Genomic DNA, 23,859 nt, shown 5'->3' on the forward strand with positions numbered 1-23,859 from the left:
TCTTTTTGTAAATCCCAAATTTCATTTTATTTTCTTTTCCACAAAAAAATACTCCCCAAAATCTGAACAATAAAATGAAGATAGGGGAAAACCAATTTTCTATTGGATTTTTAGAATCCTAAATTATGTGTCATTTAAGAAGTGGCATAACTTGTGCAACCTAGGTAATTGTATATTATGTTCCTGCCCTCAGAAACCCAGACCCTGGAGTGCTACTTTCTCTGTTTAAATACCTGAGTTTTGTATTACTAATACTGTTCAAGTTTACAGAAGTATCCTGAGAAAATCTAAGTAATATCTACATCATTTAAATTCCCTCTCCGTGAACATCTTACCTGCTCAGCTGCTTAGTCATGTTTGACTCTTTGTGACCCATGGACCTTAGCACCCCATGCTCCTCTGTCCATGGAATTTGCCAGGCAAGAATGCTGGAGTGGGCTGCTGTTTCTTACTCCAGAGCACCCTATAGACTTTTCTAAAATACTAATATCCATCTTTCCACCCATCTATCTATCTACATACTAATATGAAATGTCTATCTGTATCTGTTGCGATATACAAATATATTGCTTTTTATGCACCCTGAGAGTCTCAGTTTTCAGAGTTTGAGAACTTTTATCTTCAGATCTATGTTTGAGATTGAACTGGTGCTGGGGACAGTTTATGTTAAAGAGTTGGTTGTGTTATTCAGTTGGGTGTATGCCCCTTACACCCAGGGGATGATGTTTGATTGTTACTATTAGATGAATGTTACTGTCATCTGATTTTGGTGTTGACCGTCTGGTGATGTCCATGTGTAGAGTCATCTCTTGGATTGTTGGAAAAGGGTGTTTGCTATCACCAGCATGGTGGCTCAGAGGTTAAAGTGTCTGCCTGCAATGCAGGAGACCTGGATTCGATCCCTGGGTCAGGAAGATCCCCTGGAGAAGGAAATGGCAACCCACTCCAGTATTCTTGCCTGGAGAATCCTGCGATTCTCCTCCTCCCGGATGGAGGAGCCTGGTGGGCTACAGTCCATGGGGTTGCAAAGAGTTGGACACGACTGAGCGACTTAACTAACTTTCTCTTGAGAAAACTGTTAGCTTTTACTCTGCTTAATTTTGTATCCAAGGCCAAACTTGCCTGTTATTATAGATGTCTCTTGGCTTCCTACTTTTGCATTCCAGTCCCCTATAATGAAAAGAAGATCTTTTTTTTTTTTTTTTAGTTCTTGGAAGGTCTTATAGGTCTCAGAGAACAATTCAGCTTCAGCTACTTCAGCATCAGTAGCTGGGGCATAGGCTTGGATTACTGTGATATTGAATGGTTTGCTCTGGAATTGAACTGAGATCATTCTGTCATTTTTGAGCTTGCACCCAAGTACTGCATTTCAGACTCTTTTGTTGACTGAGAGTTACTCCAATTCTTCTAAGGGATTCTTGCCCACAGTTGTACATATAATGGTCATCTGAGATAAATTCACCCATTCCATCCATTTTAGTTCACTGATCCCTAAGTTGTTGATGTTCACTCTTGCCGTCTTCTGCTTGACCACATCCAATTTTCCTTGATTCATGGACCTAACATTCCAGAAGTTCCTATGTAATATTGTTCTTTACAGCACTGGGCTTTGCTCTTTCTACCAGACACATCCACAACTGAGCACCATTTCCCCTTTGGCCCAGCTGCTGCTTCTTTCTTTCTGTAGCTATTAGCCATTGCCCTCAGCACTTCCTCAGTAGCATATTGGACACCTTCAGATATGGGGGACTCATCTTCTGGTGTCACATCTTTTTGCCTTTCCATACTTTTCGTGGGGTTCTCCTGGCAAGAATACTGGAATGGATTGCCATTTCCTCCACCAGTAGACCCTGTTTTGTCAGAATTCTTTACTATGACCCATCCATCTTGGCTGGCCCAGCATGGCATGGCTCATAGCTTCAATGAGTTATGCAAGCTTCTATGCCATGCCATGACAAGATTATGTTATCTGTGAAGGTTCACTGGTCATGGCAAAGCCCTGTTCCAACAACCCAAGAGACTACCCTATACATGGACATCACCAGATAGTCAATGCCAAAGTCAGACTGATTATGTTTTTTATTTTATTTTTTGCAGCCAGAGATGGAAAAACTCTACACAGTCAGCAATAATAAAACTTGGAAGTGACTGTGGCTCAGATCATGAGCTCCTTATTGCAAAATTCAGACTAAAATTGAAGAAAGTAGGGGCACCCCTAAATAATTCAGGTGTGACCTAAATCAAATCCCTTATGATTATACAGTGGAGGTGGCAAATAGATTCAAGGGATTAGACCTGGCAGACAGACTGCCTGAAGAACTATGGACTGAGGTTTATAACCTTGTACGGGAGGTGGTGACCAAAACCATCCTGAAGAAAATGAAATGCAAGAAGGAAAAGTGGTTGTCTGAGGGAGCTTTACAGTAGCTGAGAAAAGAGAAGTGAAAGGCAAGAGAAAAAGGGAAAAATATACCAAACTGAATGCAGAGTTCTAGAGAATAGAAAGGAGAGATAAGATCTGCTTAAATTAACAATGCAAAGAAATAGAGGAAAACAGTAGAATGAGAAAGACGTGATCTGGATAACCATGATGGTGTGCTCACTCACCTAGACCCAGACCTCTTGGAGTGTGAAGTCAAATGGGCCTTAGGAAGTATTACTATGAACAAAGCTAGTGGAGGTAATGTAATTCCAACAGAGCTATTTTAAATCCTAAATGACAATGCTGCTAAAGTGCTGCATGCAGTATGTTAGCAAATTTGGAAAACTCAGCAGGGGCCGCAGGACAGGAAAAGTCAAAAGAAGGGTGATGCCAAAGAATGATCAAACTACTGGAAAGTGCACTCATTTCAAATACTAGTAAGATTATGCACAAAATCCTTCCAGCTAGGCTTCAGCAGTTCTGTGAACCAAAATCTTCCAGATGTACAAGCTAGATTTAGAAAAGGCAGAGGAACCAGAGGAACCAAATTGTCAATGTTCATTGTATCATAGAGAAAGAAAGGAGTTCCAGAAACAGATCTACTTCTGCTTTATTGACTATGTTAAAGCCGTTGACTGTGTGGATCATAACAAACTGTGGAAAATTATTAAAGAAGTGGGAATACCAGTCCACCTTATGTGTTTTCTGAGAACCTATAATATACAGATCAAGAAGAAGCAGTGAGAAATGGACATGGAACAATCAGTTGGTTCAAAATTCATAAAGGAGCACAACAAGGCTCTATATTGTCACCCTGCTTATTTATTTTCTATGCAGAGTAGAAAATAATGGCATTTCTTATGCCACGTGAAATGCCCAGCTGGATGAAGCACAAGCTGGAATCAAGTCTGCTGAGTGGAATATCATCAACCTCAGATATGAAGATACCACTCTAATGGCAGAAAGTGAAGAGGAACTAAAGAAACTCTTGATGAGAGTGAAAAAGCTGGCTTAAAACTCAACATTCAATCACTTCATGGCAAATAGAAAGGGAAAAATTGGAAACAGTGACAGATTTTATTTTCCTGGGCTCCAAAATCACTGCAGATGGTAACTGCAGCCATGAAATTAAAAGACGCTTGCTCCTTGGAAGGAAAACTATGATAAACGTAGACAGCTATTAAAAAGCAGAGACATCACTTTGCCAACTAAAGTTCATGTAATGAAAGCTATGGTTTTTCCGGTAGTCATACATGGATGTGAGAGTTGGACCCTAAAGAAGACTGAGTGCTGAAGAATTTATGCTTTCAAATTATGGTTCTAAAGAAGACTCTTGAGAGTCTGTTGAGCTGCAAGGAGATCAAACCAATTAATCCTAAAGGCAATCAACCCTGAATATTCATTGGAAAGACTGATGCTGAAGCTAAAGCTCTAATACTTTGGCCGCAAGAGCTGATTCATTGGAAAGACCCTGAGCTGATTCATTGGAAAAGACCCCGATGCATTGGAAAAAATCTTAAAAAAGATTTAAGGCAAAAAGAGAAGGGAATGTTAGAGGATGAAATGGTTAGTTAGCATCACCAACTTAATAAACATAAATTTGAGCAAACTCTGGGAGATAGTGGAGAACAGAGGAGACTAGTATGCTGCAGTACATGGGGTGGTAAAGAGTCGAACATGACTCAGTGACTGAATAAGTGTCAACTAGTGGGTGAAGTCCAAGAATACTACTAAATACACTACAATGCACAGGACAGCCCCTACAACAATCACCCAGTCTAAAGTGTTGATAGTGCCGAGGTTGCAGAACCCTAGATCAAAGATTTGTGAGGTAGTTTCACCATTTCTTTTTCTCTATGCCTTTTACAGCAGCCAATATATGAAATTTCAAGCTTTTACTGCTCCACCTCTCCTGTGGAATATTTTCCTCAAATATAGTTTTAGAAAATATAACTTTTAGGCATTACATCATAATGTAATCTAAGATAGATTTCAAGTGAGTGAATTCGCTCAGTTGTTTCCGACTCTTTGTGATTCCATGGACCGTAGCCCACGAGGCTCTTCCATCCACGGAATTTTCTAGGCAAGAACACTGGAGTCAGCTGCCATTTCCTTCTCCAGGGGATCTTCCCAACCCAGGGGTCGAACCCGGGTCTCCTGCATTGTGGGCAGATGCTTTACTGTCTGAGCCACCAGGGAATCCCAAGATAGGTTAGGTTATCAATATTTTAATTAACTTATCATTAAGAAATAATGCAATATTTATAAATGGATAAAATATTTCTCATGTGAATATTATTTTATATTTCTCCACTTTAGAAGATTACATATTATTAAATATATCCCAGTGATGAGAAAATAGTCTTAGTTTCAGATGGTTTCTGAACATATGTATGTTGACAAAAGATTCTAAAGTAATTATTTAAATTAATGATTAATTTATAAACTAGATTTTTACTTTTTACATTTATTTAAGTAGAAGTATGAGATCCTAGATGGTTAACTTTTATGTAATTTAATGCAATTTTTAATCACTTTTCCAAGAAAAAGAATTTTGAATTTTTTTCCAGTATTTCATTTGAATCAAAATACTGATAATGTACTACCTCCACAAAAAGCTTGTTTTTATATATTTCATATATATGGGTAATAACCTTGCTGAAAAAGTTGACTTAAAGCTCAGTATTCAAGAACTAAGATTCCAGCATCCAGTCCCATCACTTCATGGCAAACAGATGGGGGGAAAAAATGGAAACAATTGCAGATTTTATTTTCTTGGGCTCCAAAAGCACTGCGGACGTTAACTGCAGCCATGAAATTAAAAGACGCTTGTTCCTTGGAAGAAAAGCCATGACAAACCTAGAGAGTGTATTAAAAAGCAGAGACATCACTTTCTAACAAAGGTCCGTGTTGTCAAGCCTATGGTTTTTCCAGTAGTCATGTGTGTATGAGAGAGTTGGACCATAAGAGAAGGCTGAGCGCTGAAGAATTGATGCTTTTGAATTGTGGTTCTAAAGAAGACTCGTAAGAGTCCCTTGGACACCAAGGAGATAAATCCTGAAGGAAATCAATCCTGAATACACATTGGAAGGACTGATGCTGAAGCTAAAGCTCCAATACTTGGCCACCTTATGTGAAGAGCCAACTCACTGGAAAAGACTCTGATGCTGGGAAAGACTGAAAGCAGGAGAAGAGGGAGACAGAGGATGAGATGGCTGGATGGGATCATGGACACAATGGACATGAGTTTGAGCAAACTTGGGGGGATAATGAAAGGCAGAGAGCTTCCCTCCACCATCCTCACCTCATCCTATCCCACTAGGTCTTCAGAGAGCCCTGAGTTGAGTTCCCTGTGCTGTTTAGAAAGAGATATAGAAGTATACTTTTCTTCTAAAATGACATTAGAAAAGGAAAAACACTGAAGAACAGTCTTCTATGTGCCATTTCATTTGCACCTGTATTTTATCAGAAAATAAAATATCTACTTAATGCTAGGAAAATATATTTATATGGGCTATCTTGTTAAACAGCATTGTTGTAATATTTTGATATTTTAATATAAAGCTTAATGGGCTGGCTGTAAAGGAAAAAATTTTTTAAAATATTTCTTCTTTTAAAATTTTTGCAGTGTTGTGTTGGTTTCTGCCATACAGCAACACGAGTCAGCCATACTTATACATATTCACCCTCCTTTGTGAGCCTCTTCTCCCCTGATTCTACCCTTCTTGGTCACCACAGAGTGCCAGACTAGGCTCCCTGTGTTATACAGCAACTTCTGGCCAGCTGTTGGAGAGTCTGCTAGATTACTGGGCACGTTGCTTTAAATGCCATTCCTTTATTTCCAAGGAAGCAGGCTCCAGACTGGAAATATTATTTCAGATTAACAAGAGGTAAATCAGCCAGGCAAATCTTTCCCTTCCACCATATCATTAAGCTCATTTCATGTGAAGAGGGTAACCAAAGAACTAGAGGAATTTGATTATTTATACTTAGTTGCTTGGAAGACCTTGGAGAAATTTTTTTTTTTTCCTTAGAATGTTGGATCTCATGAACTAGGTCATGAGCAAAAGATCTGTGTTAAGTCAGGCAGATTTAGTTTTCACATATTTGCTGAGAGGTCTATGCCAAATACTAGGTACATGCAGTACATGGATAATTTGTTCAGTTTCTTTTCTGTAATTTAGTACTAAGGAAAGGTGTGGCAAGCTGCCATCATTTAAATGATAACCAGCAGATTTTATAATAGTCTTAGTCTCATAGTCTTAACTAACCAAAATTTTTGGTAAATAAATCCAAAATTATCATACATACTAGAAGGTCTAATTGTTAATAGAAACAAGAAATCATGTTTAGTAGAACAAGGTTGGGGCAAGACACACTGTTAACTGCCTACAAAATACCCATTGAATATTTCTCCTTTGCCTAGAGTTCCTGTTCCCAACCTTAGGAAAGTATACTTCATTGTTTTAAGTCAGTCATAATAGTTTAGACTTGTGATACCCCAAACAGTAACCACCAGTCATATGCAGCTTTTGAGAACTTGATATGTGATGAGGCCAAATTAAGATATGCTATAATTATAAAATAGTTATATCAAATATTGAAGATTTAAGATTTTATAAAAATATAAAATATTTTGTTAATCTTTCCAATGGTAATCTATTAAAATCATATTTTGGTTATATTGGGCTAAAATATATTATTAAAATTACTGTTATTTCTTTCTTTTTATATTTTTAGTACAGGTATTTCAAAATTAAGGATTATGCATGTGCCTTGCATTATATTTTTACTGGCTAACAACATGTAATAATGAATTTTTAGAGTTTGCATTTACCTTAAATATTCTTATTTTGACTTCAGTTTTGAATGAAGAAATGTAAAAAAACATGCCCATCTGGAGGAAAGAAAATGATGCCAAATGGAACTCTGAATCTATACAAAGTAGAAGAGTTTTAGGAAAAGTCACTATATAGGTAAATATAAACTAAATGATTTCTTATTTTTTTCTCTTTTAAGTTGAGATATAGTTGCTTTACAATACTGTGTTAGTTTCCCGGGTACAGCATGGTGATTCAGTATTTTTGCCAATATATTTTGCCATTCCATTGTAGATTTTTACAAGGTAATGAGTGTAGTTCCCTAAAACTTACTTATCAGTTTTATATATAGCAGCTTCTATCTGTTAGTCCTGTACCCGTAATTTCCCTCTGCACTTCCCTCTCCCCTTTGGTAATGAGAAATTTTCTTTCAATACCTATGAGTCTGTTTCTATTTTGCATATGCATTTGTTTATATTATATTCCAGATTCCATATATATATGTGATATCATATATATAATATTTATAATATTTGTTTTTCTCTGACCAATTTCACTAAGCATAGTGTTCTTTAGGTCCATCCACATTGCTGCAAATGGCAGGATTTCATTCCTTTTCATGGCTGAGTAATATGCCATGATGTAGATATATAGATAGATAGATACGCACATTGTACACACACACACAGACACCACCTCTTCTTTAGCCATTCATCTGTGGATGGATTTTTGGGTTGCTTGGCTATTGTAAGTAGTGCTGGTATGAACATTGGGATGCATGTATCATTTCAAATTAGTGATTTTGTTTTTTCTAAGTATATATCCAGGAGTGGAATTATGATCCCTGGATCAGGAAGATCCCCTGGAGAAGTGAATGACTACCCATTACAGTATTCTTGCCTGGAGAATTCCATGGATACAGGACCCTGAAGGACTACAGTCCATGGGGTTTCAAAGAGTTGGACATGACTTAGTGACTCAACAACAACAGCAAGCATCTCAATGTCACTTTCACATTTTTTTTTCCCTGTGGTTTAGTTCTACTTATTATTTTTTATGAAACAACCATACTGTTTTGCATAATGGCTGCACCAATTCACATTTCTATCAACTGTGTACAAGAGTTTCCTTTTCTCCATGTACTCTTCAACGTTTGTCATTTGTAGACATTTTCATGATGGCCATTCTGACTGGTATGAGGTAATATGTCATGGTAGTTTTGTTTTTCATTGCTCTAATAGTTAGAGACATTGAACATCCTTTTGTGTGTTTATTGGCCATCTGTATGTCTTCATTGAAAAATGTCTATTTAAGTCTTCTGAGCATTTTTTTGGATGGTATTGCTTGTTTTTCTTTTAATATTCAAGTTGAATGAGTATGTATATATGTATATATGCTCAGAAATGTCCAACTCCTTGTGACCCCATGTAGTGCAATCCACCAGGTTCCTCTGTCCATGGAATTTTCCAGGCGAGAATATTGGAGTGAGTTGCCATTTCCTTCTCCAGGGGATCTTCCTGACCAGGGATTGAACCTGTGTCTCTTGTATCTCCTACATTGACAGGCATATTCTTTACCCCTAGCATCACCTGGGAATATTAGCCCTTTATCAGTTGTATCATTTGCAAATAGTTTCTTCCATTTAGTAGGTTCTCTTTTCATTTTGGTTGTGGTTTCCTTGGATTAGATTAGTTTGATTAGATTTCATTTATTGATTTTTCCTTTTTTTTTCAAAAGAAGTAAGTACCTTGGGGAACTGACCCAAGAAAATATCATTACAATTTATGTAAAAGAATGTTCTGCTTATGTTGTCTTCTAGCTGGTTTAAGCTTTCATGCCTTTCACTTAGGCCTCTAAACCATTTGGAGTTTATTTTTGTATGCAGTGTGAAGAAATGTTCTAATTTCATTGTTTTACGTGTGGTTGACCACTTTTCCAAGCATCACTTGTTGAAGACACTGTCTTTTCTCCATTGTATATTCTTGACTTCTTTGTCATAGAATGACCATAGGTACATGGATTTATTTCTGTGTTCTCTCATCTGTTCCACTGATCTCTGTGTCTGTTTTTGTGCCAGTGTCACACTGTTTTGATTACTGTAGCTTTTTAGTATGGTCTGATGTCAGGGAGAGTTATAATTTCAGCTTTGTTCTTTTTTCTCAGAATTTCTTTCACATTCCAGGTTCTTTTGTGGTTCCATGTAAATTTTAGGATTATTCTAATACTCTAATTTATTATTGAAATACTCTGTCCTAAGTATTTTGATAGGAATTTGCATTAAATCTGTAGATTGATCTGAGTATATGGATATTTTAATTATACTAATTCTTCAAATTAAAGAGGATAGAATATCTTTCTATTTATTTGAATCATCTTTAATTTTCTTTATTTTGTTTTGAAGTTTTTAGAATATCTTTCACCTTGGTTAAATTCATATCTAGGTATTTTTATTCTTTTTGATGTGATTTAAATGGGATTTTTTTCTACTTCCCTTTCTGATTGTTCATTAGTATATAAAAATGCTACAGATTTCTGTATATTAACCTTGTATCTTGGAATCTTGCTGAGTTCATTTATTATTTCTAATAGTTTTTGGACAGAGACTTTAGTGTTCTCTATATAGAGTGTATTATGTCATATGTAAATAGTAGTGGTTTTACCTCTTGGTTTCCTATTCAGATGTATTTTACTTCTTTTACTTGTATGATCACTGAGACTATGCCTTCTAAAACTATGTTAACTAGAAGCTGTGAGAATGGACCTCCTTTCCTTGTTCCTGAATTTAGCAGAAAGGATTATAGCTATTCACCATAGAATATCATGTTGACTGTGGATTTGTAGTAAATGGCCTTTATTATGTTGAAAGATGTTTCTCTAAAGTATACCTCAATCATCACTTCCTTAGACTTTGCATTATTGTCATTTATTTGTTTCTATCTAGCAATACATTTGGAGAAGGCAATGGTACCCCACTCCAGTACTCTTTCCTGGAAAATCCCATGGACAGTGGAGCCTGGTGGGCTGCAGTCCATGGGGTTGCTAAGAGTTGGACACGACTGAGCAACTTTACTTTCACTTTTCACTTTCATGCATTGGAGAAGGAAATGGCAACCCACTCCAGTGTTCTTGCCTGGAGAATCCCAGGGATGGCGAAGCCTGGTGGGCTGCCATCTATGGGGTCGCACAGAGCCGGACACACCTGAAGTGACTTAGCAGTGGCATCAGCAGCAGCAGCAATACATTATAAATCAGATAATCCATTGTTATTGTTTTTGTTTTAAGCTGTTAATTATCTTCTAAAGTGATTTTTCAGAATAAGAAATCACTCTTTAAGCATGCATGGAATATTTTCCAGGATAGACCATATACTAGGTCACAAAACAAGTCACAACAAATTTAGGAAGTTAGAAATAATATCAGGCTTCCCTGGTGGCTCAGCTGGTAAAGAATCTGCCTGCCATGCAGGAGATCTGGGCTTGATCCCTGGGTTGGGAAGATCCCCTGGAGAAGGGGACGGCTACCCACTCCAGTATTCTGGCCTGGAGAATCCCATGAACTGTATGTAGTCCATGGAGTCACAAAGAGTCAGATAATTGAGCGACTTTCACTTTCCTGTTTCTCTATGTCCACTTTGATGATAGTTTTTTTTTTTTAATCATAAATGGATGTTGAATTTTGTCAAATTTGTTTCCTATTTCTGTCAAGATCATCATGTTATTTTTGTCTTTCTTTTTATTGTTATGGTATAGCACATTGATTGAGTTGAGTGTGTTAAGCCATCCTTGTGACTGTAGAATAAATCCAGTTTCATCATGGTGTATGATCATTTTTATGTATAGTTGGATTTGGTTTGCTAATATTTTGTTGAGGCTTTTTGCATCTATATTCATCAGTGACATTGGCCTGTGATTTTCTTCTTTTTTTTGTAGTGTCTTTTTCTGGTTTTGGTATAAGGATAGTGTTAGCCTTAGAGAATGACTTTGGGAGCGTTCAATCTATTGCAATTTTTTGGAATAGTTTGAGAAGGATGCTATGCTGTGCTGTCCTTAGTTATTCAGTTGTTTCTGACTCTGCAACCCCATGGAATGTAACCTGCCAGGCACTCTGTCCATGGGGATTTTCCAGGCAAGAATAGTAGAGTGGGTTGCCATGCTCTCCTCCAGGGGATCTTCCCAACCCAGGGATCAAACCCAGGTATCCTGCATTGCAGCAGGATTCTTTACCATCTGGGCCACCAGGGAAACCTGATATTGTTTCTATCTTCCTAAATTTATTGTGGCTTGTTTTGTGACCTAGTATGTGGTCTATCGTGGAAAATATTCCTTGCATGCTTAAAGAGTGATTTCTTATTCTGAAAAATCACTTTAGAAGATAATTAACAGCTTAAAGCAAAACCAGTAACAATAAATTATTTATAATGTATTTATAATGATTTATAATGTGTTGCTAGATAGAAACAAATATATGACGATAGTGCAAAAGTTAAGAAGGTGATGACTGAGGTATAGTTTTTTAAGTTTTTTATGCTCTACTTCAGGGTAGATTTGATAATTAAAGATGTATTTCAACAATGGTAATGAAAATCCCAAATTAGAGATATAGCTAATAAGCCAACAAAATTGAATCATAAATATAAATATCAGTTCAGTTTTCAGTTTAGTCGCTCAATCGTGTCTGACTCTTTGCAACCCCATGAATTACAGCACTCCAGGCCTCCCTGTTCATCACCATCTCCCAGAGTTCACTCAGACTCATGTCCATCGAGTCAGCGATGCCATCCAGCCATCTCATCCTCAGTCGTCCCCTTCTCCTCCTGCCCCCAATCCCTCCCAGCATGAGTCTTTTCCAGTGAATCAACTCTTCACGTGAGGTGGCCAAAGTACTGGAGTTTCAGCTTTAGCATCATTCCTTCCAAAGAAATCCCAGGGTTGATCTCCTTCAGAATGGACTGGTTGGATCTCCTTGCAGTCCAAGAGACTCTCAAGAGTCTTCTCCAACACCACAGTTCAAACGCATCAATTCTTCAGCGCTCAGCCTTCTTCACAGTCCAACTCTCACATTCATACATGATCACAGGAAAAACCATAGCCTTGACTAGACGGACCTTAGTTGGCAAAGTAATGTCTCTGCTTTTGAATATGCTATCTAGGTTGATCATAACTTTCCTTCCAAGGAGTAAGCGTCTTTTAACTTCATGGCTGCAGTCACCATCTGCAGTGATTTTGGAGCCCCCCAAAATAAAGTCTGACACTGCATCTACTGTTTCCCCATCTATTTCCCATGAAGTGATGGGACCAGATGCCATGATCTTAGTTTTCTGAATGTTGAGCTTTAAGCCAACTTTTTCACTCTCCTCTTTCACTTTTATCAAGAGGCTTTTTAGCTCCTCTTCACTTTCTGCCATAAGTGTGGTGTCATCTGCATATCTGAGGTTATAGTTAATCTCAAAGGAGGCAGGGCATGAGGGAAAAAGAATGTAAGGAAAAGATGCTATCATGGAATATAATTAGCTATTTGGTAGATTTAAACTAAAAATTATCAATAATACCTTAAATACAACTGGTATAAGCCTCTCAGTCAAAAAAAAAAAAAAAAGAATGTGTGGAAAAAAAGCAAGATCCAAATGTATGCTGCCTAAAAACATGCCAAAACACAAGGTTAAATATAAAAGTATAAAAAGTGATCTCATACTAACTTATTAAAGGCAAACTGGAGTGAATTGAAAATGGATATGTAAATAGATACTTGAATGTGAATGTTCATAGGAGCACTCTTTATACTTTTCACCAGAATTTTAGTAATTAAACATTTACCGACATATTCCTATTCTTAATAGATGTAAAGAGAGCATTTCACCAAATTCAATATTGATCCATGGTTAAAACTCTTAGCAAACTAGGAGTAGAAGTATACTTATCCTAATAAGGGACATCTACACAAAAACTTACAAATAACACTGTGCTGCGTGCATGCTAAGTTATTCCAGTTATGTCTGAGTCTTTCTGATGCTATGAACTGTAGCCTGCCAGAGTCTGCTGTCTAAGGGACTCTCTAAGCAAGAATATTAGAGTAGGTTGCCATGCCTGCCTCCAGGGGATCTTCCTGACCTGGAATCGAACCCATGTCTCTTATGTCTCCTGCACTGGCAGATGGGTTCTTTATCTTTAGAGCCACCTGGGACAACATTGTGCTTAACTGCAAAAGACTTAATCTTTCCACTTAAAATTGACACCAAAGAGGTGAGGTTGCTCTCATCATTCCTGTTCAACATAGTATAGTACATTCTCAGCAGTGCCGTAGGGTTGTTATTGTTCAGATACCCAGTTGTGTCCGATTCTTTGTGATCCCATGGGCTGCAGCACATAAGGCCACCCTGTCCCTCATCAGTGCAATAGGGTTAAATTATGTTAAAAGCCTACAGGTTAGAAAGAAGTATAAAATTGTCTTTATCTACAAACATTGTGTTGTCTACATAGAAAACTTTAAAAAGAACTATTTAACCCTATTGCACTGATGAGGGATAGGGAGGCCTTATATGCTGCAGCCCATGGGATCACAAAGTCAGACTCAACAGGGCATCTGAACAATAACAACCAAACGGCACTGCTGAGAATGTACTATACTATGTTGAATAGGAATGATGAGAGCACCCTCACTGCTTTGGGGTCAATTATAGGGGACTGGAATGCAAAAGTAGGAAGTCAAGAAACACTTGGAGTAACAGGAAAATTTGGCCTTGGAACGCGGAATGAAGCAAGGCAAAGACTAATAGAGTTTTGCCAAGAAAATGCACTGGTCATAGCAAACACCCTCTTCCAACAACACAAGAGAAGACTCTACACATGGACATCCCAGATGGTCAACACCGAAATCAGACTGATTATATTCTTTGCAGCCAAAGATGGAGAAGCTCTATACAGTCAACAAAAACAAGACTGGGAGCTGACTGTGGCTCAGATCATGAACTTCTTATTGCCAAATCCAGACTGAAATTGAAGAAAGTAGGGAAAACCGCTAGACCATTCAGGTATGAGCTAAATCAAATCCCTTATGATTATACAGTGGAAGTGAGAAATAGATTTAAGGGCCTAGATTTGATAGATAGAGTGCCTGATGAACTATGGAATGAGGTTTGTGACATTGTACAGGAGACAGGGATCAAGACCATCCCCATGGAAAAGAAATGCACAAAAGCAAAGTGGCTGTCTGGGGAAGCCTTACAAATAGCTGTGAAAAGAAGACAGGCGAAAAGCAAAGGAGAAAAGGAAAGATATAAGCATCTGAATGCAGAGTTCCAAAGAATAGCAAGAAGAGATAGGAAAGCCTTCTTCAGAGATAAATGCAAAGAAATAGGGGAAAAGAACAGAATGGGAAAGACTAGAGATCTCTTCAAGAAAATTAGAGATACCAAGGGAACATTTCATGCAAAGATGGGCTCAAGAAAGGACAGAAATGGTCTGGACCTAACAGAAGCAGAGGATATTAAGAAGAGATGGCAAGAATACACAGAAGAACTGTACAAAAAAGATCTTCATGGCCCGGATAATCATGATGGTGTGATCACTAATCTAGAGCCAGACATCTTGGAAAGTGAAGTCAAGTGGGCCTTAGAAAGCATCACTACAAACAAAGCTAGTGGAGGTGATGGAATTCCAGTTGAGCTGTTTCACATCCTGAAAGATGATGCTCTGAAAGTGCTGCACTCAATATGCCAGCACATTTGGAAAACTCAGCAGTGGCCACAGGACTGGAAAAGGTCAGTTTTCATTCCAATCCCAAAGAAAGGCAATGCAAAAGAATGCTCAAACTATCGCACAATTGCACTCATCTCACATGCTAGTAAAGTCATGCTCAAAATTCTCCAAGCCAGGCTTCAGCAATACGTGAACCGTGAACTCCCTGATGTTCAAGCTGGTTTTAGAAAAGGCAGAGAAACCAGAGATCAAATTGCCAACATCCGCTGGATCATGGAAGAAGCAAGAGAGTTCAAAAAAACCCACCTATTTCTGCTTTATTGACTATGCCAAAGCCTTTGACTGTGTGGATCACAATAAACTGTGGAAAATTCTGAAAGAGATGGGAATACCAGACCACCTGACCTGCCTCTTGAGAAATCTGTATGCAGGTCAGGAAGCAACAGTTAGAACTGGACATGGAACATCAGACTGGTTCCAAATAGGAAAAGGAGTATGTCAAGGCTGTATATTGTCACCCTGCTTATTTAACTTCTATGCAGAGTACATCATGAGAAACACTGGGCTGGAAGAAACACAAGCTGCAATCAAGATTGTCGGGAGAAATATCAATCACCTCAGATATGCAGATGACACCACCCTTATGGCAGAAATTGCAGAGGAAGCCTCTTGATGAAAATGAAAGAGGAGAGTGAAAAAGTTGGCTTAAAGCTCAACATTTAGAAAACGAAGATTATGGCATTCGGTCCCATCTCTTCATGGGAAATAGATGGGGAAACAGTAGATGCAGTGTCAGACTTTATTTTTGGGGGCTCCAAAATCATTGCAGATGATGACTGCAGCCATGAAATTAAAAGACGCTTACTGCTTGGAAGGAAAGTTATGACCAACCTAGATAGTATATTCAAAAGCAGAGACATTACTTTGCTGACTAAGGTCCATCTAGTCAAGGCTGTGGTTTTTCCTGTGATCATGTATGGATGTGAGAGTTGGACTGTGAAGAAGGCTGAGCACCGAAGAATTGATGCTTTTGAACTGTGATGTTGGTGAATACTCTTGAGAGTCCCTTGGACTGTAAGGAGCTCCAACCAGTCCATTCTCAAGGAGATCAACCCTGGATTTCTTTGGAAGGAATGATGCTAAAGCTGAAACTCTAGTACTTTGGCCACCTCGTGTGAAGAGTTGACTCATTGGAAAAGACTCTGATGCTGGGAGGGATTTGGGGCAGGAAGAGAAGGGGACGACCAAGGATGAGATGGCTGGATGGCATCACGGACTCAATGGACATGAGTCTGAGTGAACTCTGGGAGATGGTGATGAACAGGGAGGCCTGGTGTGCTGCGATTCATGGGGCTGCAGAGAGTGGAACACAACTGAGCAACTGAATTGAACTGAACTGAACTGATAAAAAGTTATTAAAACTAATAAGTGAACTTAACAAGGATTCAAGATAAAAAAGTCAGTTCTGTTTTCATATGCACGTTATATGCAACTTGAAATTTAAATTAAAATCCACTACTTATATTTGCACCAAGAAAAATGTGCTTATATGTAAACATAGTATAATATGTGTAAGATGTTTATACTGAGAACTACAAAACACAGATGAAGGAAATCAATGAATACACAAATAAAAGAAGAAAGTTTAGTTTAAGGATTAGAAGACTCAGTATTGTTTAGATGTCACCTCTCTCCAAAATAACATAAATTCAAAGCAATTTCCCAAAAAATCCAAGTAGGATTTTGCAGACATTGCCAAATTGATTCTAAAATTTGTTCATAAAGACAAAAGAATAGGAAAGCAAAAACAAAATTGAGCTATAGAACTTTCTGTTTCTAATAAGATTTATGATGAAGCTATTGGGTTCACACTCCAGGATGTCCATCTCTAGATGAGTAACCACACCGTTGTGGTTATCTGGGTCATCATGACCTTTTTTATATAGTTCTTCTATATATTCTTGCCACCTCTTCTTAATCTCTTCTGCTTCTCTTAGGTCATTGCTGTTTCTGTCTTTTATTGTGCTCATTCTTGCATGAAATGCTCCCTTGATATCTTTAGTTTTCTTGAAGAGATCTCTAGTCTTTCCCATTCTATTGTTTTCCTTTATTTCTTTGCATTGTTCACTTAAGAAGTCTTTCTTATCTCTCCTTGCTAAACTCTGAATCTCTGTACTTAATTGGGTATATCTTTACTTTTCTTCTTTACCTTTCACTTGCATATATTAAAATGACTACTCAAAAATTCACCAATTTTTATGGTTTTTTAAAGGTATGCTTACATGACAGCTGTTACAATAAAATGTAACAAAATTTTTTCTAATGATGTTAAATACAACTAGGTCCTCCTAGAGCCATCTTACAGGGAAAAAAAGGAGTAAGTTATTTGGCCAACCTCATATAATAATCTTGTCAGGCAGTAGTAATGAAATAATAGACGTGTAGATCAATGGAACAGAATATGGAATCCAGAGATAAGTCTACACATCTAAATCAATTGATTTTTGACAGATATAAAGCCAATTCAATGGAGAAAGGATTGTAGTTTCACCAAATGGTGTTAGAGCAATTAGATCTCTGCAGACCCAAAACCTGAAAGGAAACTTGATACATACCAAAAATTAGCTCAGAATGGTTCATGTACTAAATATATTATACACAACTAGAAGAATTCAAGAAGAAAACAGTAGAATCTTTGTAATCTTGCCTAAAGATTTCTTAAAGAAAATGATTGATTAGAAATTGCTAAGTTAAACTTCATCGAAATTAAATATATAAGTTTTTGAAAGACACCTGTTGAAACAATAAAAAGATGAGTCACATACTATGTGAAAATACTTATTGAAATAAATGTTTGCAAATATTTTTATCTGGTATTGATTTATATCCAGAATAAATCAATATAAAGAACTCTCAACACTCAATAAGAAACAATCATCTCAGTTAAAATATATATAATCAATTTGAATGGACACATTACCAAAAAAATATGTAAAATAAGCACATGAAAAATTCTCAATGTCATTAATCTGCAAAATGCAAATTAAATTCATACCTCATAAAATGGAAAAATAAATAAAAATTAAAAAGTGGTGATACCAAGCACAGGATATGGAGCAAATGGTAATTGCATCCATTGGTGGTAAGATTTAAAATGATAAAACCATTTTACGGATTCATGTTGATGTGAGGCAAAACCAATACAATATTGTAAATTAAAAAAAAAACAACACTTTACAAAAGTGTATTTTAGAAAGTTACCATTCCTTTACACAACCTACCAATCATGTGAAAATTTATGTTTACACATATATCTATTTGTAAATCTTTGTAATATTATATTTCTTATCCATATAAGCATACACACACCTAATCCAACATTATTCTTAACAGTTAAATATAAAAGAATGGATTTCTGTTTTCATCTATGATGGAGTAATAAGTATTGGCCTTAACCTTTCACTGTAAACAACTCAAAACTAGAACAATATGTGAAGCAATTATTTTTCTGACATTGGAAAATGATGGTAAACAGCTGTTATCCCTGAGAAAAGGAAAACAAAGATGGTGAGCCTTAATATCACCCAGGATTTCTGCCTGATGACAGTTTTCAGACTCTTCGCATGGTCAGAAAACCCAGACAGTGTCTGGTGGCCTTGCTGAGTTAAGAAGCTGGAAACTGTAGTTCAGGGAGGCTGAGACAGTTAGAAATGTCATCAAATAGTTCGAAGAGGGAGTTATACAGAAAAAGCTGCATCTGTGTCCTTTAGTATTTGATGGCGATCAGGCTGCACATGAATAAAGCAAAAGTCCACAAGGCTGCACAAAAAATGACTGATAGTCATTTTTAAATGAGCAATGTCACTCTTCAGTATCCATCCACTTCTAGATGTACTCCTTGTCTTACTCTTGGAGTTTAGGACTACATGCACACTGTGTACATACTAAAAAGTATTGTCCTCTCTAGCTGTTTCCTGAATCCCAACCAAATCAAACTTTCTTCTCTCTAAGGGCTCCAATAACACCAACTACTCACACAAAAATGCTGCTAAACAAACTCATTTGAATAAAAAAGAATTGCTCAGTAGGAATTATAGACAGTAATGTAGATGGTGTAATATTGGTGAAGAGACACATAGAAATCAATGGAAAAACGCATAGACGTACATGAATATGGCCATTTGATTATTGTCGAAGGTATAAAGAAATTAAGCAGGTAAAGATTGGTCTTGTTAATAAATACTGTTGGTCATGCTTTTGTAAACATGTCAACTTATTTCTTTACTCAAATATTAATACAAAATATAGATTTAAATGTAAGACATGAATCTTCCAGTTCAGTTCAGTTCAGTAACTCAGTTGGGTCCAACTCTTTGTGACCCCATGGACTGCAGCACACCAGATTTCCCTGTCCATTACCAATTCTCAGAGCTTACTCAAACTCATGTCCATTGAGTTGGTGGTGTCATCCAACCATCTCATCCTCTGTCACCCCCCTTCTCCTCCCACCTTCAATCTTTCCCAGCATCAGGATCTTTTCCAATGAGTCACTTCTTTGCATCAGGTGGCCAAAGTATTGGAGTTTCAGCTTCAACATCAGTCCTTCCAATGAATATTCAGGACTGATTTCCTTTAGAATTAACTGGTTGGATCTCCTTGCAGTCCAAGTGACTCTCCAGAGTCTTCTCCAGCACAACATTTCAAAAGCATCAATTCTTCTGCGCTCAGCTTTCTTTATAGTCCAACTCTCACATCCATACATGACTACTGGAGAAACCATAGCTTTGATTAGACAGACCTTTGTTGACAAAGTAATGTCTCTGCTTTTTAATTGCTGTCTAGGTTGGTCATAGCTTTTCTTCCAAGGAGCAAGCATCTTTTAATTTTATGGCTGCAATCACCATCTGCAGTGATTTTGGAGCCCCCAAAAATAAAGTCTGTCACTGTTTCCCCATCTATTTCCCATTAAATGATGGGACTGGATGCCATTATCTTAGTTTAACTTTAACAAAGAGAAATAGAAGACATTGCCTATTACTTGGGGTTAGGCCAAGAATTTTAGAAATGGCTCTAAAAGCACGACCCATAAAAGAAAAACAACTGAAAAATTGAACTTTATCTAAATTTAAAACTTTTCTTTGCCAAACTGTCAAGAGAATGAAAACTTACAGAGTGGGAAAGAATATTTTTAAGTCGTGTATCTGATGAATAATTTGTATCTGGAAAATATAAAGAATTCCTAGATTTCAATACTAAGAAAACCAAAGCCCAATTGAAAATTAGGCAAAGGCTTGAACCAACACATCACCAAAGAGGATATAAATACAGAAAATAAGCACATAAAATACCTTCTACATTATTATCCAATAAGAAAATTCAAATTAAAACCATAATGGGATTTCTGTGTGTTGATTTTATATCCTGCAACTTTACTATATTCATTGATTAGCTCTAGTAATTTTCTGGTGGAGTCTTTAGGGTTTTCCATGTAGAGGATCATGTCATCTGCAAACAGTGAGAGTTTTACTTCTTCTTTTCCAGTTTGGATTCCTTTTATTTCTTTTTCTGCTCTGATTGCTGTGGCCAAAACTTCCAGAACTATGTTGAATAGTAGCGGTGAAAGTGGACACCCTTGTCTTGTTCCTGACTTTAGGAGAAATGCTTTCAATTTTTCACCATTGAGGATAATGTTTGCTGTGGGTTTGTCATAGATAGCTTTTATTATGTTGAGGTATGTTCCTTCTATTCCTGCTTTCTGGAGAGTTTTTATCATAAATGGATGTTGAATTTTGTCAAAGGCCTTCTCTGCATCTATTGAGATAATCATATGGTTTTTATTTTTCAATTTGTTAATGTGGTGAATTACATTGATTGATTTGCGGATATTGAAGAATCCTTGCATCCCAATCCCTTGCATTCCTATACACGAATAATGAGAAAGTAGAAAAAGAAATTAAGGAAACAATTCCATTCACCATTGCAACGAAAAGAATAAAATACTTAGGAATATATCTACCTAAAGAAACTAAAGACCTATATATAGAAAACTATAAAACACTGATGAAAGAAATCAAAGAGGACACTAATAGATGGAGAAATATACCATGTTCATGGATCAGAAGAATCAATATAGTAAAAATGAGTATACTACCCAAAGCAATTTACAAATTCAATGTAATCCCTATCAAGCTATCAGCCACATTTTTCACAGAACTAGAACAAATAATTTCAAGATTTGTATGGAAATACAAAAAACCTCAAATAGCCAAAGCAATCTTGAGAAAGAAGAATGGAACTGGAGGAATCAACCTGCCTGACTTCAGGCTCTACTACAAAGCCACAGTCATCAAGACAGTATGGTACTGGCACAAAGACAGACATATAGATCAATGGAACAAAATAGAAAGCCCAGAGATAAATCCACACACATATGGACACCTTATCTTTGACAAAGGAGGCAAGAATATACAATGGAGTAAAGACAATCTCTTTAACAAGTGGTGCTGGGAAAACTGGTCAACCACTTGTAAAAGAATGAAACTAGATCACTTCCTAACACCGCACACAAAAATAAACTCAAAATGGATTAAAGATCTAAATGTAAGATCAGAAACTATAAAACTCCTAGAGGAGAACATAGGCAAAACACTCTCAGACATAAATCACAGCAGGATCCTCTATGATCCACCTCCCAGAATTCTGGAAATAAAAGCAAAAATAAACAAATGGGATCTAATTAAAATTAAAAGCTTCTGCACAACAAAGGAAAATATAAGCAAGGTGAAAAGACAGCCTTCTGAATGGGAGAAAATAATAGCAAATGAAGCAACTGACAAACAACTAATCTCAAAAATATACAAGCAACTTCTGCAGCTCAATTCCAGAAAAATAAATGACCCAATCAAAAAATGGGCCAAAGAACTAAATAGACATTTCTCCAAAGAAGACATACGGATGGCTAACAAACACATGAAAAGATGCTCAACATCACTCATGATTAGAGAAATGCAAATCAAAACCACAATGAGGTACCACTTCACACCAGTCAGAATGGCTGCGATCCAAAAATCTGCAAGCAATAAATGCTGGAGAGGGTGTGGAGAAAAGGGAACCCTCCTACACTGTTGGTGGGAATGCAAACTAGTACAGCCACTATGGAGAACAGTGTGGAGATTCCTTAAAAAATTGCAAATAGAACTACTTTATGACCCAGCAATCCCACTTCTGGGCATACACACCGAGGAAACCAGAATTGAAAGAGACACATGTACCCCAATGTTCATCGCAGCACTGTTTATAATAGCCAGGACATGGAAACAACCTAGATGTCCATCAGCAGATGAATGGATAAGCAAGCTGTGGTACATATACACAATGGAGTATTACTCAGCCGTTAAAAAGAATTCATTTGAATCAGTTCTGATGAGATGGATGAAACTGGAGCCGATTATACAGAGTGAAGTAAGCCAGAAAGAAAAACACCAATACAGTATACTAACACATATATATGGAATTTAGGAAGATGGCAATGACGACCCTGTATGCAAGACAGGGAAAGAGACACAGATGTGTATAACGGACTTTTGGACTCAGAGGGAGAGGGAGAGGGTGGGATGATTTGGGAGAATGACATTCTAACATGTATACTATCATGTAAGAATTGAATCACCAGTCTATGTCTGACGCAGGATGCAGCATGCTTGGGGCTGGTGCATGGGGATGACCCAGAGAGATGTTATGGGGAGGGAGGTGGGAGGGGGGTTCATGTTTGGGAACGCATGTAAGAATTAAAGATTTTAAAATTTAAAAAAAAAAAAAACCATAATGGGATCCCACTACTTACCTATTAAGTGGCTAAAATTTAAAAAAGTAATGACAGTATCAAGTGTGGTGATGACAAAGAGAAAATACAACTCTCATACATTGCTGGTGAGAATGCAAAATCATACATCTGCTCTGGAAAACAGATTGGCAGTTTCTAATGACGTTAAACATATACCTACCATATGAGTCAGCAATGCCATGTTTGGATATTTTCCATAGAGGAGTGAAAACTGATATTCACACAAGAAACCTGTATACAAATATTGAGAATAACTTTGTTAGAGTCGGAGACAGCTGAGTGATACAGGACAGAGCATGGCCAAGACTTGCCCCAGAGAGGAGGGGACATCACAGGGAGGTAGTGAGCCAAAGCGTCTCACCCCGATGTGCAAGTTCCATTACACCATTGAACTTCTCTTTCAAAAGACAAATTCAAAGATAAAATCAAGCATTTTTTTTTAAAAAAGAGTTTAATATTACCACTGCAGAACCCAAACATGTGACTCCCTTATGAGTGTGAGGCCTGTGTGTCTACACTGGCCACACACCAATGAAGAGCCAGTCCTTACTCCAAGTCATGTTCCTAGATAGGAATAGACACATAGCCTTCTAAATCCCTTTGTCCTTTTTACTGATGAGGAGATGAGGGAAGCTTGAGCAACCAGTTTAATGGTGAAACAGGGATGCCACAGGTTGAAGATGGTAGAGCTTTCCTATTGCTAGAGGATATATTGTCTATGAATGTTATATGAAAGATAAATAAACTTCTGCATTGTTTCAGTCTCTGTATTCTTGAATATTTTGTGATAGCAACTTCTTCACTAATGCATTTTTTTCTTGGCTTATCTTCATAAGACCCAATCCCATTGACAATATGCAAGGTGTCCTAGAAGGTTTGATGAGAGAAAATAAGGGAGATGTCTCTCATGCTGAAAATACTCCTAAAGACTTGGGGAGAGGAAAAAAAAATGTTACATAAACTATAAAATTGGCAAATTTTTGTGGCAACTCTCTGAAGACAGCACAGTAGGTGCTGAGAAAAGCATTAAGCAGCAGAGATGGCAAAACTGAAGGGATGACAAGGATGATAGAATTAACT

The 23,859-nt window shown here is 37.3% G+C and overlaps 1 long non-coding RNA gene across 1 annotated transcript in view; it reads left to right on the top strand.

Annotated features, from left to right (window-relative positions):
- Window positions 1–7,398, top strand: part of LOC138440512 (uncharacterized) — a 409,718-nt gene extending 402,320 nt beyond the window's left edge. Inside the window, exon 7 of the long non-coding RNA XR_011257062.1 lies at window positions 7,286–7,398. This is a non-coding gene — a long non-coding RNA (uncharacterized lncRNA). The remainder of the gene's footprint in view (window positions 1–7,285) is intronic.
- The last annotated feature ends 16,461 nt before the right edge of the window (window positions 7,399–23,859 follow it).

The sequence above is a fragment of the Ovis canadensis genome, chromosome 5, assembly GCF_042477335.2.
Source record: "Ovis canadensis isolate MfBH-ARS-UI-01 breed Bighorn chromosome 5, ARS-UI_OviCan_v2, whole genome shotgun sequence".
NCBI lineage: Eukaryota > Metazoa > Chordata > Mammalia > Artiodactyla > Bovidae > Ovis > Ovis canadensis.